Source organism: Chiloscyllium plagiosum, unplaced genomic scaffold (genome assembly GCF_037043375.1).
Source record: "Chiloscyllium plagiosum isolate Xiang-an unplaced genomic scaffold, Cpla_swu_hap1 HiC_scaffold_1, whole genome shotgun sequence".
Lineage (NCBI taxonomy): Eukaryota > Metazoa > Chordata > Chondrichthyes > Orectolobiformes > Hemiscylliidae > Chiloscyllium > Chiloscyllium plagiosum.
Window position 1 is genome coordinate 37,829,919 of NW_028270139.1, and position 17,308 is coordinate 37,847,226.

At 43.2% G+C, this 17,308-nt stretch overlaps 1 protein-coding gene across 5 annotated transcripts in view; it reads left to right on the forward strand.

Moving 5' to 3' along the window:
* arhgap24 (Rho GTPase activating protein 24) overlaps positions 1-17,308 on the forward strand; it is a 453,346-nt gene that overhangs the window by 315,238 nt on the left and 120,800 nt on the right. The window contains exon 1 of one of the 5 annotated variants that reach the window (XM_087985838.1): positions 9,453-9,491. The exons of the other annotated variants lie outside the window; for them this stretch is intronic. The gene's annotated coding sequence lies outside the window, so the exon portion shown is untranslated. Of the gene's footprint in view, positions 1-9,452; positions 9,492-17,308 lie in introns of those variants that run through there. 5 annotated transcript variants of the gene reach the window in all.

Here is a 17,308-nt window from a genome sequence, read left to right on the forward strand (position 1 = left end):
GTCCACTAACAGGATGCTGCCATCAGTGTAAAAAGATGTTCTGTTTATCGCATTGTTGAACAATGTAAGAATTTCAGTGCTAGTGCGAAGGAGGGAAGAATTGGGAGAGGTATCCCATATTCTGATTATCCAGCAGACTAAGTTGTGGTGAAGATCTAAACACAGCCTCCATGTCTCAAAGTGTAGAAAGTTACTAAAAAAAAAGTGGACACTAAATTAAAAATAACATTTGTCTAAAAAATGACTTGTGCTACAAAGCAATTGTTTTAATTTTGAAGAGCTGAGGAGAGTTTTGTCCAGGATTGTGCGTTTAGTTTGTCATTAGAATGACTGACTTGTTTCAGCTGCTTGGTTATTTTGAGAAAAACAAAGCAATGATATTGTCTGCGGATGTGAAATCATTGCAGAAATAACAGTGGTTGGTTTTTGGCATTGTTATCAGTCTTTCTATGTGTACTTTTAAGCCACAAATTTGCTGGGATTGCAGTACATTTACACGCAACTGCACAGTAAGGATTAGAACATTAGCCATATTTAGATGTTCAGTTTGATATGAACTGTCCTGAATCCATTAAATTCACAGCTATTTCCATGCCATTAAAGCAAATAGCACTGGCAAAAATGTAGCTTAGTTCTTATACATTAATGTATAGTGAACTTATGCTCATCATCAACAATCATACTGCAGAAGAAAAACATTTTTGTCACCAGGACTACAAATACACAGACATTTGATGTTACAGTCTCACATGAAATGAAGGATTCCTTTTGGAATGATACTGTCCATCCTTTCAATGCAAGATCTCCTGATTTCTGATCAAATGAATGGATTTCTTCTCAGTTACCAGAAAATGTGGTTAGTTACTTTCAGAACTCTGCATGGCTATTAGCTGGCTTCAACTTATTGTCAAGAGAACAATTCTAGAGTTTTGTCTCGTTCTATCTGACTGAATCACAAAACAAAGAAAGGATTTACAGTGATGTAGCACCTGAGATATAAGGATGATGCCAGAGGACTGGAGAATTGCAAATTTTATGCCCTTGCACAGAAAAGATTGCAGGGGAGGGAGTGTTTTCGGAGGGGATTATTTAGTCCAAAATTAACAGTTGCTTGGCCAAACTTGGATGAATTAAAGGATTTGGAGGACTTATTAAAAAAACAAATAACGTTTGACAAAATTTGATTTGTTTCCATGAGGAAACAGTGGATTTTGTTTTGCTTTCTACTTTTGAAGGGATGTGAGTGTTTTTGACAATACCAGGATTTGTTGTCCTTTTTTAATTTTCACTGAATTGAATTGAGTTGCTTAACTTCAGAGAGCAGTTATGCAGTTAAGAGTCAGCCATATTCCTGTGGGCTCTAGTATCACATGTAGGATAAACTCTCTAAGGATGGTGGATTTTGTTCCCTAATGGGCATGAGGTTTTTATAACAAGCCAATAAAGGTTGTCATGGTCACCATCTGAGATTAGCTTTATATTGCAGGTTTATTAATTGATTTTAAACTTGGTTAGCTGCATGTCCCCAAAGCATTTGTCTTTTGGATTGCTAGGTCAGCGACATTTGGTCAGAAGTCACATGACACCAGCTTGGAGTCCAACAGGTTTATTTAAAATTACAAGCTTCAGAATCACTGATGTTGGTGTGGATGCTGAAATAGGGTCATTTTGTGGCTTGGCTTGCCCACCTTGGAAGGGGATGGGCTGGGGAGGTATTGCAGGCTGGCCATGGAATGCTGATGCAGTGTCTAAAAGGCCTGTCTCTGTGTGGACTCTGTACCAGTTATGATGAGGAATATAAAGCTGTCTAGTCCTCACGCTCCCTCTCTCACCCCTATTACACACTGCTGTGTCACTGCCCTTTCACCCACACTCCATGATGCCTCATGCTCCCAAGTCAAACTATGTGCACACCTCAGCCCCATGCTGCCCCTGGATCTTCCAAGTGCATTCACCCATTATGAACTATATGGAATATTATCTTTCATAATGGACGCTAGCACTATCCCCTCCAGTTGAACTTGGACTAATTGGCCTGCAAATCTTTGCTCGTTCTCTCCATCCTTTGTTTTTAAATAGTGGAGTTATACTCAATTTGTACAAACTGCTACAGAAGCTGTAGTGTTTTGGAAGACAACCACTAATGCATCTAATTTCTGACCGGCAATTCCATTGAGGGTTCCTTCAGAAATGTGGAGCCGTACTTACACTCTGACGGACAGGGCCCTTGTCATGCAGAATGCAAACCACACTGCCTTCTCACAGCATTGAGTTGTTCTCTCCTGTGAGTTAAAGGTCCAACATCACAGGCAGCCAATGGGACAGCTCCCATGGAACAGTAAGTACATAGGTTAAGTATGAGGATAGGGTGCCAGGCAGGTAAGGTGCAGTGTAGGTCAGGATAAGGTGACAGGACATGTTGGCAAGGGTGCTAGATAGGTGATGGAGTGCTCCCAGTAGGTCAGGGTAGGCAGGAAGTATCTGGTCCATTTGGGAGTCTGATTCCAGAGTGGGGAAAGGGGAGGGGGGGGGGGTTGGTGCCTGCAGTGACAGAGGTCAGGCCAAGCAGCAGGTGAAGGGGCTTCAGGTCTCTGGGCAAGGGAAGGAGCTTCCGGTCCAGTGTCATGGGAACAGGGTTCCGGTCCAATGATGGTGTGTAAAATTGCTAGTGAGATTTTACAGGTGCTGCAGGGGTTGCTGGAGGAGAGGAGCTGACTCCAACATTGGGGAAAGGGGATTTCGGGTCCCAGAGAGACAGAGTGGGTGTATCAGCTGCAGGAGTGAAAGGGACATGTTAGGTCCGAGATGTAGGGGAGTGTTATTGAGTCCTGGGGTGGGGGTAGGGTGTGAAGTTAGATCAGGATCCCAGGGTGTTAAGTATCTAAGGGAGGTGTAGAGTGGAGTGTATGACATATGGTGGTTAGTCCGATAGCTGCTCAGGATTAGATCAGTATCTAATGTTTCCTTGGTGACTGTTTATGTAACTGCAAGGAAACCATCTGAACTCTAATTTAACTAGATACTTCTGGAAGGTTCCAGCAATGGGGGAATTACCCAGTGGGACCTAAAGAAGAGATACACCATTTCCATCTCCTGCTGCTGCCTGGCTTGCTGTGTTCTCCCAGCCTCCTGCCTGTCTAAAGTTGGACCTTCAGCCTTCTGTGCTTATGCTTCAGTGATGACCAATTAGGGCGGCACGGTGGCACTGTGGTTAGCACTGCTGCCTCACAGCACCAGAGACCCGGGTTCAATTCCCGCCTCAGGCGACTGACTGTGTGGAGTTTGCACATTCTCCCCGTGTCTGCGTGGGTTTCCTCCGGGTGCTCCGGTTTCCTCCCACAGTCCAAAGATGTGCAGGTCAGGTGAATTGGCCATGCTAAATTGCCCGTAGTGTTAGGTAAGGGGTAGATGTAGGGGAATGGGTGGGTTGCGCTTCGGCAGGACAGTGTGGACTTGTTGGGCCGAAGGGCCTGTTTCCACACTCTAAGTAATCTAAGTAATCTAATCTAATCTAAAATAAAACAAGCAACATAAAGGTTTCATTCTGGGCTCTGACTTGTCCAATCATCACATTAGCTCTGACTCGTCCAATCGTAATAAGCAGAGAAATGGAATCCGAAAACAAGGAAATTGTGGTGAACCGTTATAAAATACTGGAATTGGTTTCAACTGGAATACTGTTTGTGCCCAATTATGAGAATGTTCCTTTTGGAGGGATTTGAAAGCTTAGAGAAGGGTGTGCTGATGAGATTTGTGAAAAAGGTTTCAGAAATGGAGAACTTCATTAATGTGGACAGATGGGAGAAATGAGAGTGTTTCTCCTTTGAAGAGGAAATTTTGATTTTGGTGAATTTGGGATCTGGACAAGAAAATAGAGGGAATCTTTTCATGGGTGGAAGGGTCATGTCCTGGAGAACAGCAATTTCAGGTGAATGACAAACAAACCAAAGGTGGCATGGAGAAAACATTGAACTGAACCGTGGTTGGGATCTGGAATGCACTACCTGAGAGGCAGAGTCAATCCTGGCTTTCAAATAGGAATAGGACAATTATCCAAATGGAAAAGACTTACAGGGCAGTAAAAACAAATCCCGGGAGTGGGACATGCTGAGAGCGAGCTGATACGGACTGCAGAGTCTCCTTCAGAGTTGGCAGCATTCTATAATTACATCCTCAGCTCTTTAGATCCAAATAACTAGTTTCAAGGCAATTAAGCAAACATATCTGCAGCCAATTTTTAGACCGCAAAGTCCTGGAAGTAGAAACTGGAAGGAGGGAATAATCTGTTTGCTTCTGCCTGAAAAAGAATGTTGGGGGAAATGCAGGGAGAAAAATGCCTTGGAGGTTTAAGGGCTAAGTGGCCTGATCCACTTACCGTGTTCCTGTGACTAGTGACACCCGGAATAGGCAGCTGGGGTTTCGGTTTAAAGTTCCCGCTGAAAGACGCAACCTCCACCAATTCAGCATTCCTCACTATAGCAACGACTTTCAGTCTACATTTGCATGCTGAATTCCATACTACATCTGGAACCCAGAAACAAAAACAGAGGTTGCTGGAAAAGCTCAGCAGGTCTGGCAGCATCTGTGAAGAAAAACCCGAGTTAATGTTTCGGGTCCAGCACACCATCCCCAGAACTAATGACAGCTCGGAAAATGTCGGTTTATATACAAAATATACCACTGGGGGAAGGGGGTGAGATATAAATGATAAAACCCAAAGAGAGGGAAGAACAGTTGGACGGGAGTGAATAACAATCCCGCTGGGAGGGTGAATAGCTCTTATTGGAGACTGTTAGTGGCTAACAATAGGTCATATGTAATAGCAGATTACGTGTTAACAGGACCTGGTGTGTGGGGTTGGAGGCTAGGACATGGGAGAGCCCTAAAGTTAGTGAACTTGATTTGAGTCCAGGGGGCTGCAGGGTTCCCAAGTGGAAAATGACATGTTGTTCTTCCAGCTTGTGCTGAGCTTCACTGGAGCACTGCAGCAAGCCTGAGAGAGAGCTGTTGGCCAGCAAACAGGGTGGTGGCAGGCAACTGGAAGTTCAGGGTCTTTTTTGTGGGCAGAACGTAGATGTTCTGTGAAGCGATCACCCAGTCCACGCTTCATTTCCCCCGTGTAGAGGAGATCGCATTGTGAGCAGTGAATGCAGTAGACTCGACTGTGTGAAGTGCAGGTAAAGTGCTGCTTCACCTGGAAGGTGTGTTTGGATACTGAGGAGGTAAATGGGCAGGTGTTACACCTTCGGAGGTCACAGGGGAAGGTGTTGTTGGGGTGGGAGGTGTTAGGAGTGAAGGAAGAGTGGACCGGGGTGTCCCAGAGGAACGGGTCCCTGCGGAAGGCAGATGAGGGAGGGGAGTGATGTGTCTGGTGATGGCATCTTGCTGGAAATGGTGGAAATGATAGTTGATGATCTTCTGGAATCCAGAACCTTCTGAATTCTGTAGGATGAGTGCTAATAACTGAGCAAGTTTGGCCTGCCTATTAATTCCAAATTACTGGTTTAGATGTATATGCAATCGCCCTATTGCATCAAAACAGAATCTGCAGCAGCTCCAGCAGTACTACCTACCAGCTTTAAAAATAATGCAAGCTATTTCACAAAATCACTGATACTGCATAGATAATATTCTTTCCTGATTACAGTTGAAAACAAGTTTTCCAGAGGACATGCAGCAGCTTGCTACTTGCTTGGTTATCTAATGCCTGCTTGCTAATCAGGGATAGAATGTCAGTGTCCTTTACTAGGTCAAACTTGTTTACACTGTAACAGGACAGAATTTCAGATTTGATGAATGATGTGATAAGCCTGCAAAACATAGAGCCCAGCATAGGGTATGTCCAAGAACTGGGTGATAGTGGGAACTGAGGGAGTTAGCAAAGAAAAGCAGTCAGTACTGTAAACGTCGATTTCGAAGCTCCTTGGATGCTGCCTGAACTGCTGTGCTCTTCCAGCACCACTAATCCAGTACTGTAGTTGTCGCTGTCCCATTGGCATACGCATTAGAGTACTTAGTATCACAGATTTGTGTACTTAGTGCAAGGTGTTTTATAAGTTGGTTGCACATGCAAAGGACACACATAGCAGAGCAGCGATTTTATTTTACTCATGTGGTTCATGTTATTTTGCTGTTTGGGGCAATGCAGGGATGCTCCCATAAGCATGGGCAGTTGATCAGCAGCAAATGTTAGTGGATCTTTCTTGTTGGATTCATGCTTTGCTGCAACAAGTGCTGAGGCCTTGACTCCAGTCTTGGGGAAATGAGAAAGTTGGTTCAGAAGATAACGACGGCAGGAAAATTGTGTAAAATATTCCCAGGAGGATTGTCAGAAGCACAGTTAATCTGAAAACAGATGCTCAAAACCAAGGGAGGAAGCCAACCGTATTGAAATTAAAAGTCACTCATAAGTCTGCTGGGTTTACGCCGTATAACTAGCTTTTATCAAAATTTATCCAGTGTCATTAATTATGAAACCGTACCTTACTGTTAGTGCATTACACCACATTACTGCAGTATAATGTAAATGGCAGTGATGTGTGAGCACCTTACAATCCACTTAGGATGCTAAGAGCTCCCCCTGCTGGTAATAGATGTCCAGGCACCACAGCCAATTCAGTGAATGTTATCATGCTGGTGAAGTCAATAGCAATGTTGTTATTCTACACCACTAAATGTGACTGGAATTCAATGGGTTTCCAGCTTCATTAGAAAGTAATCGAGAGCTGTTCTTGTTTGAGAGGAGGGCAGCTAAATGCTATTTAACAGTGTATGCTGTGCCAGTGTAACACTGGCTTTTTAAAAAAAATCATCATGGGATGTGGCCATCACTGGGCCAGTATGTGATGCCTACCCCTTGAACTGAGTGGCTTACTCAGCCATTTCAGAGAGTTGTAGGCCTGGCGAGACATATAAGCCAAATCAAAGAGTGTGGTGCTGAAAAAGCACAGCAGGTCAGGCAGAATCTGAGAGGAAGGTGAATCGACTTTTCAGGCATAAGCACTGCAGCAGGAATGATGAAGGGCTTATGCCCAAAATGTCAATTCTCCGGCTCCTCGGATGCTGCCTGACCGGCTGTGTTTTTCCAGCACCACACTCTTCGACTCTGATCTCCAGTATCTGCAGTCCTCACTCTCTCCTCACATACAAGCCAGACCAGGTAAGAATGGTACATTTTCTTTCCCGTGAAGATGCCAAAGCATGGCAGCATTCCCAAGACTAGACATTTTTTTAAAAATCCAGATTTATTAACCGATTCAATGTCATTACATTCAATGTATTACAGAAGAATGTAGAGACTATGCCACATTTTTTACAAAACAAAAATGTTGGTGTTTCTTTCACAAAACTATCTTTATCAAAATTTGAAAACAAATCCATGTATTTAGTTGGTGATATCAAAAAACTTCTGGCATCATGTTTTACTGTGACATTATAGACATCAAATTTTAACTTAACTTGTTTTCAAGGCAAGGTGAAATGATCGTTATGATGAGTGAATATTCTGCAGCAAGCTGTAACTAGAAGGAGAAGGACAGTCTGTATAGGGGAAGACCATCGTCTCCATGTTTTCTCCAACTTACGAATCCTCCTCGACCGTACACACATTACTTTTCTTCCAGTGCCACTGTGTCAAAATCCGTAAACCACTTAAACTTTCAGCCCAAGGACATCAAGGGTTAGGATGAGAAACTGCCACCATCTGAAGACAACATGAAGTGGCTACAGATCTTGCCCGGGAGATCTTGTGTTGCAGTAGTCAGTTTCTCTGTCTCTAAGCCAGAAGTATCCAATTAAGGACTTAAGTATCTAGGAAAGTGTACAGTCGGTTCTACTATAACACAGTAGTTCTATTCTCGTGCAAGCCCATGTTATAAGAAAATTGTGTGATAGTAGCACCATTTAAACTAATGGGGTCAGAATCACATTACAACAGTAAATGCTTTAAAAATTCATGCTTTAGAAACCATGTCCCCAATTGGTCAATTGTGTTGTAGTGAATTTGCATTAACAAAACATGCATTATAGCAGAACAACCTGTATTCCTAATATGACCAAACAGGCTGAGTGTCAATCTGCAAAGACTGTCAATGGCAGATGGTAGGAGCTGGAGAGATTTCTGGTCAGACACATGATTCAAAAGAATGTTCATAGCTCTAGACTATAATGTGCATGTTTAAACAAAAAAGTGCACATTGCCTCAGCAACTCAAATGCCCTGAGTGAACTATATCACAACATCACCACAGACCTCCCCCCTTTCAGTTTTGTCAGAAGGGGCTTCTCCAAGTCACCACAGTGCGAATCACAATGCATCAGCTGTGAAGATTACCAGTGGCCCTTTAAATCCTGTACATTCCGTTGTGATGATTCCGAATCATCATTTCACTGCCAGTCCTAATTATTCAGTAATCCCAGAGGAGATAGAGTTTGGCAAGTCTAACCAGAAGGCCTGTTATTCAGGTGTTTGAGTCCCCCACCTAGAATTCATTCTGCTGTTTAAACAGAACATTCAGGTTTCACCCATTTTGTTTGTCTCTGCAAAGTTACAACAAAAGAACTTCATCATCACCAGCTGGGGGGAGTTCAGTGTGGCAGTCAGCAATCTTACCTTCTCATATATTGTCCCAATAAACATACTGAAATCAGTTAAAATAAAAAAAACTCAAGAAACACACAGATTCATCTCTAAATTCAAAATCATGTGCGGTTCTGTCTTGAATACATTTTGGGCATTGCATGTATGTGAATGTGTTGCCAGATGTCACTGTCTGTACAAACAGATGGTGGAAGCAGTCCCATCCTCTCCACCTGTTTTTCAGAGGGAATGGTCGTTAAGTATGAAGACGGATAAGAGAATCCCTTCTACACTTTGTTGTACATCTGAGCCTCCTGTGCACACTCAAGCTCACACAAGTCTCAATAGGGAAGTGATTGGACCTCTGTACGATGAAGGATCCCTTTCAGTACTGGTGAGGTCACACAGGCTGCGTGTGCAATTCCAGGCTAAAATTGACAGTCTCATTTTTCAAGTACATTGGAACTGAATGCATGAGAGCTTGACATATGGCTGAACTCTGCAAGGGTTTCATATTTGCGTGGATGATTTGAAATACCACAGTTTCCTATTGGCTATCACTGGCTTTATTTCAACACTATCAAATGTTACAGTCAGCTGTTTAATCCTTCAATGACTGCTACGGGCTGTCACCAAGATCCACTGGGCAGTGTTTACTGTTAACATGAAGCTTCAAAACAAATTTCGATGCACACTGTTTACCCCTTAGCATCGTCATTTCAAGAATATGACGTGCCCATTCTGAAATTATTTCATTAGTGGCTGTTCTTTCTGCTTGTGTTGTCCAATTACATGAGTTATGGGGAATCGTGCAAAGCTCAGGATTTTCCACCACTAGAATGAACTACTGGAGCGTCAAGAGGCTGAATGGTGACCTTATAGAAGTTTATTAAATCATGAGGGGCATGGATAAGGTAAACAAACATGGTCTTTTTTCCCATGGTGGGGGAGTCCAGAACTAGACGTTTGGGTGAGAGGGGAAAGATATAAAAGAGACCTAAGGGGCAACTTTTTCACGCAGAGGGTGGTACGTGTATGGAATGAGCTGCCAGAGGAAGTGGTGGAGGCTGGTGCAATTGCAATATTTAAAAGGCATTTGGATGGGTAGATGAATAGGAAGGGTTTGGAGGGATATGGGCCAGGTGCTGGCAGGTGGGACTAGATTGGGTTGGGATATCTAGTCGGCATGGACAAGTTGAACGGAAGAGTCTGTTTCGGTGCTGTACATCTCTATGACTCTACTTGGCAATCAGGAGTATGAGGCTTTCATTCTCACCAAAGTTTTCCCAATCGTTACTCTCTTGGAAAATTTGACATTCCATGGAAATAGCATAATCTCTGATGCCATTCCCAATGTTAGAGTGGGTGGACAGTGGGAGCTCCTGCCAGTTTTGCTAATGTAGAAACTGCAGCTCACAGACATGGTAGCTGAGCTTTAATTGAATCATTAACCAAAATGTCCCTTTGATAGATATAGGGACCTAGAGCTCCCTTTTGAGTTTGTCCCCAGAGAGACACAAGGAAAGCCAGTGGTTCAGTGGTTAGCACAGCTGCCTCACATCACTGGGGACCCACATTTGATTCCACACTTGGGTGACTGTCTGTGTAGAGATTGCACATTTCCCCTGTGGCTGCATGGGTTTTCTCTGGGTGTTCCAGTTTCCTCCCACAGTCCAAAGATGTGCAGGTTAGGTGGATTGGCCATGTTAAATTGCCCGTAGTGTCTAGGGATGTGCAGGCTGGGTGAATTAGCCATGGGAAATGCAGGGTTACAGGGTTAGGGTAGAGAAATGGGTCTGGTTGAGATGCCCTTCAGAGGGTTGGTGTCAACTTGATGGGCTGAATGGGCTGCTGCCATGCTGTAGGGATTCTATTATTCTTCTATGATCTAGACTTAAAGAAACAGCATGGCTTAAAAGATAGGGTGAAATTTTGGACCCAAGTTTAATGCACAAGTAACTATAAGCTTCTTAATCCTATCCATCCATCGAAGCTTTTGCTTGAACTACTTACAGCCACAAAACTGGCCATTCCACCAGCTCTCTTATGCTGAGGCTTTCTTAATATTACAACAACATTTTTCAGATTACCAGGAAACTAAACCATGGTCCAGATAGTCCAATGACCAGGAGATCATTAGAGCACAGAGTGGAGATGCACATTGTGGAATCACAGGTGCAGTGCACTCGGTGAGAATTGCTTGAGAAATGGAAGATTCTGATGGGCAATGACCCCCTGTTTCTGGAACCCTCCAAAAGAATCCATAAAAGGCAAATAATTCAGGTGGATTCACTTCATTTTAGCCCAAAGATACCCAGGAAAGTTTAGACAATTTAAAGTCTACTCTAACTCCTGGATAACTGTCTAGCTGATCCTTCAACCCACTAGCCAGCCCCACCCCCAGCCCCCACCATACAAATGCACACCCTGATCGCTGTTACATCTTCTGACCAGACACAGTAAACTCAACATAACACACACACACACTATTCCCCTAGCAGACTGAAAGCCCAGAGACCCAAAACCATCACCATTTCTCCAACATCTGCCCCATGACTTACCCTAAGCACTTGGTCACTTACCTGGCACCCTACCTATCTGGCACGCTACCCACCAGGCACCATAACTCTTAAACCAACTATCACCCTAACTCCAGACTTATTTCACATAGCTACCTTTTCACAGGAACTGTCAAAGTGTTTGGCTGTGCTGCTGGATATTTAGATCTTACAACTAGCAACTGACTAAGGGGGCAGTGATTTGGCATCTCCTCCGATTATCTTGCATTACGAGGGATATTTTTGATCTCTGGTTTTTTGCTCCACATTTCTGGAAGACCTGGGATTGAAATTTCCAGCAGGCGAAACTGAGCTCAGTCCGAACAGGAAAGTAGCGGGAGCAGAGCTGCATTTTGAGGAGATTAACACTCTTCAGGATATCTGGTCCCATATGTCTGTGCTTTCTTGCAGTTTTTTCAAGCATATGCTCAAATGATCTTTGTGACTTGCACAGTATTTCTGTTTTTTGTAAAATGTATTTTCATGGAATGTAGCATAGGTCACTTTAAAAATTTGAAAGGTTTATCCTGATAGCTGATTACAAAAGACTGATTATCTGATTAATAATTAAATTAATTAGACTTTAAACTTTAAAAAGCTCAAAGAAATGTAAAGTAGGCAAGTAATGTCCATTTTAAAATTACCTGAATCCTCACAAGAACCAGAGGATACTTTTTCATATGTTAGACAAACGGTGTTTATCACAAACTCAACACATTTTGACATGAAGCATCTTGGATGTGCTCAAGAAGTTGTTCCAGGTCTTTGATTTGTTTGGATGGCTCGGTAAAATCTTGAGATGAGATATCTTTGTTGATGCTGTTTCTAGTAATGCTGCTTTAAAACAAAACGCTGGCAGAGAGACAGTTGTTTGGGAAGCCAGGACAGACCCTGTGGTAGCTCGAAATTATGAAAGCCCATCTTCTTTGAAAGAGACACTTTTTACTTCACAATTCGAGCTGGCATAATATGTAAGAGAGACAAAAAAAAAATGGATGTTTACTGCTGTGGATGTCTATGGAGATACTGTAAGGCTGTCAGTGAGAGTTGATAGAGTATTGCTAAGTCTGCTGCCAAGAGGGAAAAGATACAGTTGGGAGATTGTTGACTGATAGAATGCAGAGGCTGAAAGTCCTCAACCTTTCCAGTAAGAGGGCAGACAACTGACATCAGAGATTATGCAGGGCTGGGTGAGGGATGGAACCTCTGCTTGACTCTTGCAAGCCAAAGGTGTCAGAGGGAGTTTAGTTTACAAACGAACGATGGCCACTCAGCCCTTCAATACTGCTCCAGTGTTCTATAAGATTATGGCAGTTCTGATTTTAACATCAACTCTACATTCCTGCATATCCCTGATAATCTTTCAGCCCATTGTTAATCAAGAATCTGTCTGTCTGTGCCTTAAAAGTATTTAAAGATTCTGCATTCACTGCCTTTTGAGGAAGAGAATTCCAAAGAGACGCAACCCTCTGAGAGAAAATATTTTCTTTATCTCTGTCTAAAATGGCCAATCCCTTATTGTTGAACTATAACCTCTAGTTCTAGATTTTCCCACAAAAGGAAAAATCATTCACTTGGTCAAGTCCCTTCAGGATCATTTATTTTTCAATTAAGTTGCTGCTGACTCTTCTAAACTCCAGAGGGTATAGGCCTAGTCAGTCTAGCCTTTCCTCTTGAGGGGATCTGCTCGTTGTAAGTATTAATCTGGTAAATCTTCTCTGAACTGCTTCCAATGCACGAACATCCATCCTTAAGTATAGTGACAAATACTCCAGACATGGTCATAGAATAGAATCATAGAATCCCTACATTTGGAAGGCTTTGGTCTCACCAATGCCCTGTATAACTGAAGTATAAACTCTCAACTCTTACATTCAGTTCCCCTCACAATTAAACACAATATTCTGTTAGCTTTCCTGATCCCTTGCTGTCCCTGCAGACTAACCTCCTGTGATTCATGCGTGAGGCTACCCACATCTCTCTGCAGCTTGGAGCTCTGCAACATCTCGCCATTCAGATAACATGCTGCTTTTTTTTCAGTCTTCATGGCTATTTTTACCAGGTATTTGCTTAATCACTTAACCTATTTCTATCCCTTTGTAGGCTCCTCATGTCCCCTTCACAACTCCTTTTCTATCCATCTTTGTGTTATCAGCAGGTTTAGCTACCAAATCTCCGGTTCCTTCACCCCAAGCATTTATCTCGATTGTGAAGAATTGAGGTTCCAGCATGGATCCTCCAGCACACCACACATCCCATCCTGACAGCTTCCTAAGACTGACTGTTAAGATTGGTACATCTAAAGTTCCTGGGTTTTGATGGTTGATCTGCCCAGTTAGAAGAGGCATATGAGCCCAGCAGAAGGTGCATAGATTCAACCTTGGGGTCCACGTTAATACCTTGGTCTGGTCTTTGAAGATGGGCTCAAATCATTTTAGAGTCATTTGTGGAAAGGCCCTTTCGTTCATTGTGTCTGAGCAGGTCATCATGCACAAATCAGATTCTAATCTCATTTTCCAGCCTTTTTTTGTCTTAAAAGCTGGACCGTTTCATAAGATGCTCCTTGAACCATTTTAAACTTCTTTCTGAGGATGGGAAAGGAAAGCGCTGATAATCCATTCATTTCCAATACAGGCAGAGAGAACATCCCTGGAGGCATGAGTGTGATTTTGACAGCCTTCCCAATTTCAGGAGATTTGCTGGTGATAAAGGTTTCTGCTGTGTAACTTTTTGATTCTGAAAAGCTGCGTGCACGTTTTCTGGCATTATCATCCCGTGGATTTTCAGCGTCATGTCCCTGTGATTCAGTATATCAAGTCTCCCTCTTTGACCAGTTCCTAACTCTTTCCCCAGTTACGTGGCAGGAGCTGTGACTTTATGTGACGCAGGGAAATTAAATGGAAGCATCAGGTCTTTTATTTTTATTTAAACAGTTTGAACCCTGAGATAAACATGAGGAGAGTTGTTTGTTTCTGTGTGACTGTCACCAGTCAGCTGGAGTTGGGATGGAATTGGTGCTGCCAGGTGGGAAGGATGGGTGGTAGAGCCAAAAGCAAAGGAAACCTCTCTGAAAGAGTTATGTCCTGATATTGATCCTGCCTGTTGAAGAGGAATAGTGTGGTTGAGGGAGTTAAGGCGGTGATCTGCTGCCACCCTGTAGCTGCTTAATCTGACCGCGAATACACTTTTCAGAAAGCCTTGTCAATGGCCAGGGATTTATGTAGCCTGTGAGAGAGATTTGAGGTTAAATGAGTATCAATGAGGTCAAAGTCATGCTTCAGCACCAAGAGTTTTTCAAAAACTCCACGTCAGGCAGCTTGTGTGTACCTATCAAGTTTACCAAGGTTACTATTCACACTTGTTGGACCTGCCTTTTGGCACAGCTTACAACATCCCCTGCTTTTTCATTTCCTTTAAACATATACTGCAATTGAGACAAATGGCCTCCTCGGTAGCATAATTTTATATAATTCTATGAATCAGGTGAAATGGTTTATAGCTGGGGGTGTTTAACAAAGAAAAATGGACTTGTGCTTCAAATCATATCCAATTCTTGGTGGGCCCTACTGACTGATATTTAAAGGGCAGCTGTGTTTAAAATCAGGTCCCAAACATTACACTGCTGCGGTGTTTCTCCCCCTTCCTCCTCCTCAAATCAACGAGAGAGAGAGAGAGAGAGAGAGGAGGGCTGTTTGAAGCTTTGGTGAGCATGGGGTTTCACTGAGGAGGGTGAGCTGTGTTAAGGTACAGCAAGGTAAGGTCTTTCCTTTTCGTTTAATCCAATGGCTACTAGAGCGGGGGCGTAATGACAGTTAGTGGAGTGGTATGTTTCTCCTGTGAGCTATGGGAGGTCAGGGAGAGTTGATTTGTCCCTGAGAACTCTGTCTGCAGGAAGGGTGCCCACCTGCAGCTCCTGTCAGGCTGCATGGATCAGTTGGAGCAGCAGGAGGACTCGCTGAGGAACACGCAGGAGGCAGAAAGTTGTAGAGACTGGAATTTCCGGGATGTGGTCATGCCAAAGGTTCAGCCAGATAGATGGGTGACTGCATGGAGGAGCAGGTAAACAGGCAACACAGGAGTCCCCTATGGCAGAATGTGGAGAGAATGCAATTGGGTTTACCTCACCTTCCACCTAGGAACCCTCCAACCACACGGGATGAATGTAGATTTCTCCAGCTTCTTCATTTCCCCTCCCCCCCACCTTATCTCAGTCCCAACCCCCGGATTCAGCACCGCCCTCTTGACCTGCAATCATCTTCCTGACCTCTCCGCCCCCACCCCCTCTCTGGCCTATCACCCTCATCCCCTTCCACCTATCGTATTCCCAGCGCCCCTCCCCCAAATTTTCCACCAGCCCCCCACACCATTTATCTCAGCCTTCTTAGCACACCAGCCTCATTCCTGAAGAACGTCGATTCTCCTGCTCCTTGGATGCTGCCTGGCCTGCTGCGCTTTTCCAGCACCACACTTTTCAACTCTGGTCTCCAGCATCAGCAGTCCTCACTTTCTGCTAGTTGATCTTTACCAGGATATTGCCTGCATTAACTATAAGGAGAGCTTGGACCAGCTTGGGTTGTTTTTACTGGAGCATTGGAGGCTGAGGGCAATCTGGTAGAAGTATACAAAAGTAGGAAAGGTGAGGGTAGGGTGAATAGTCAGAGTCTTTATAATGGGTAGAATGTCAAATATTTGGGGATACAGATTTAAGGTGAGAGAAGGACAATTCAAAAAAGATGTGCAAGGCAAGTATTTTATATAGAGGGTAGGGGGTGCCAGGAACATGCTATCAGGGGAGGTGTTAGAAGCAGATATGATAGTAATGTTTAAGAGGCATTTAGACAGACACATGAACTGGCAGGGAGTAGAGGGAAATGGGCCATGTGCGGGCAGATGGGATTCAATTAGAATGGCATCATGGTTGGCATAGACATGATGGGCTGAAGGATCTGTTCCTGTGCTATCCCATTTTACGTTCTATGTTCTAATTCTTTGCTATGTTCTAAGTTTTTCCATTCCTTGATATCGACTTAATATGCCCCATGATGGCACAGCAGTGTGATACAGAATATTTGAATGTTAGCACTGTGATGTACGTATCACAGGGACAAAGGCATTTAAAATAGGAAACAAATAAGATTGAATCAAAATGCAAAGCAGCAACAACAAAGCTCTGACATGCAGTAACCTTCCCCAAAGCTTCCACTTCCAGCTAATGAAGTCGGTGCAGGTGGTTCCTCCATAGAATAACACTATGCGATTATCAGTCATGTTAGATTTGTTACAATAATGTGCTCCTGCCAAAGCAATTCAGTAAACCATGGCATGGACGCAATTCTGCCAATTTCTAGTGATTACTTTGGCATAAAATCTAGAATTGGGATTTTGTAAATTAAGTGTCTCTGGAACTGAGCAGGCTTTTCATTTAATGAATAACATCTGCCAGATAACCAACTCAAATAGTTGAAGAATTGGAATCAGTGATTGGTTCTTCTCAGTGTTTGACAGCATATAGAAATTACTGTTGTTTGCCTCATGCATAGAATTGCCAGAAGGGCAAAAATAGTTTGATCATTATGTTGATTTCCATCATTTTGAAACTGCAGATTTTTAAAAAGAGGTAATGATTTTAATGCAATGAGTTAGAAGCAACTATAGCAGAGACTGTCATTTCCCAACGTTGATGACAACAGTTGTCCAGTGGATATTGTTGTGTAAATTGTGGTTGATGCAGGTTTGCAGTTTTTGGAGTTGGCTTTTTCGATCTCTCTACTGTGAGCAGGAAGTACGGTTGCTGCTGACCTGGGAGTACAATCATTCACCCTGCAGCAGCGACTGATTTCTTAGTACAGCTTTTGTTTGGTTTGGCAGCAGTCTAGCATGTTGACTTTGTCTTGAGATGCCTGTAGGACTACCTCGCACATGATTACTACAACTGATGAGTCTTTCTATTGCCTTGTGAGATACTAGATATTGCCAACTTTCATTACTACAATCAGTGCAGGTTACAAATCTCCCAGGAACATGGCTGGAGATCATGAGGGATTTTAAAGGCTTAGATGAAAATAAAACTTACAGAATATAATATAATATAATATTAAAGCTCTTGTCAATTTAACTTCTATCATTTTACATTTCTTTATTAGGTAGACATGAAAATGACTGACAGGATATAC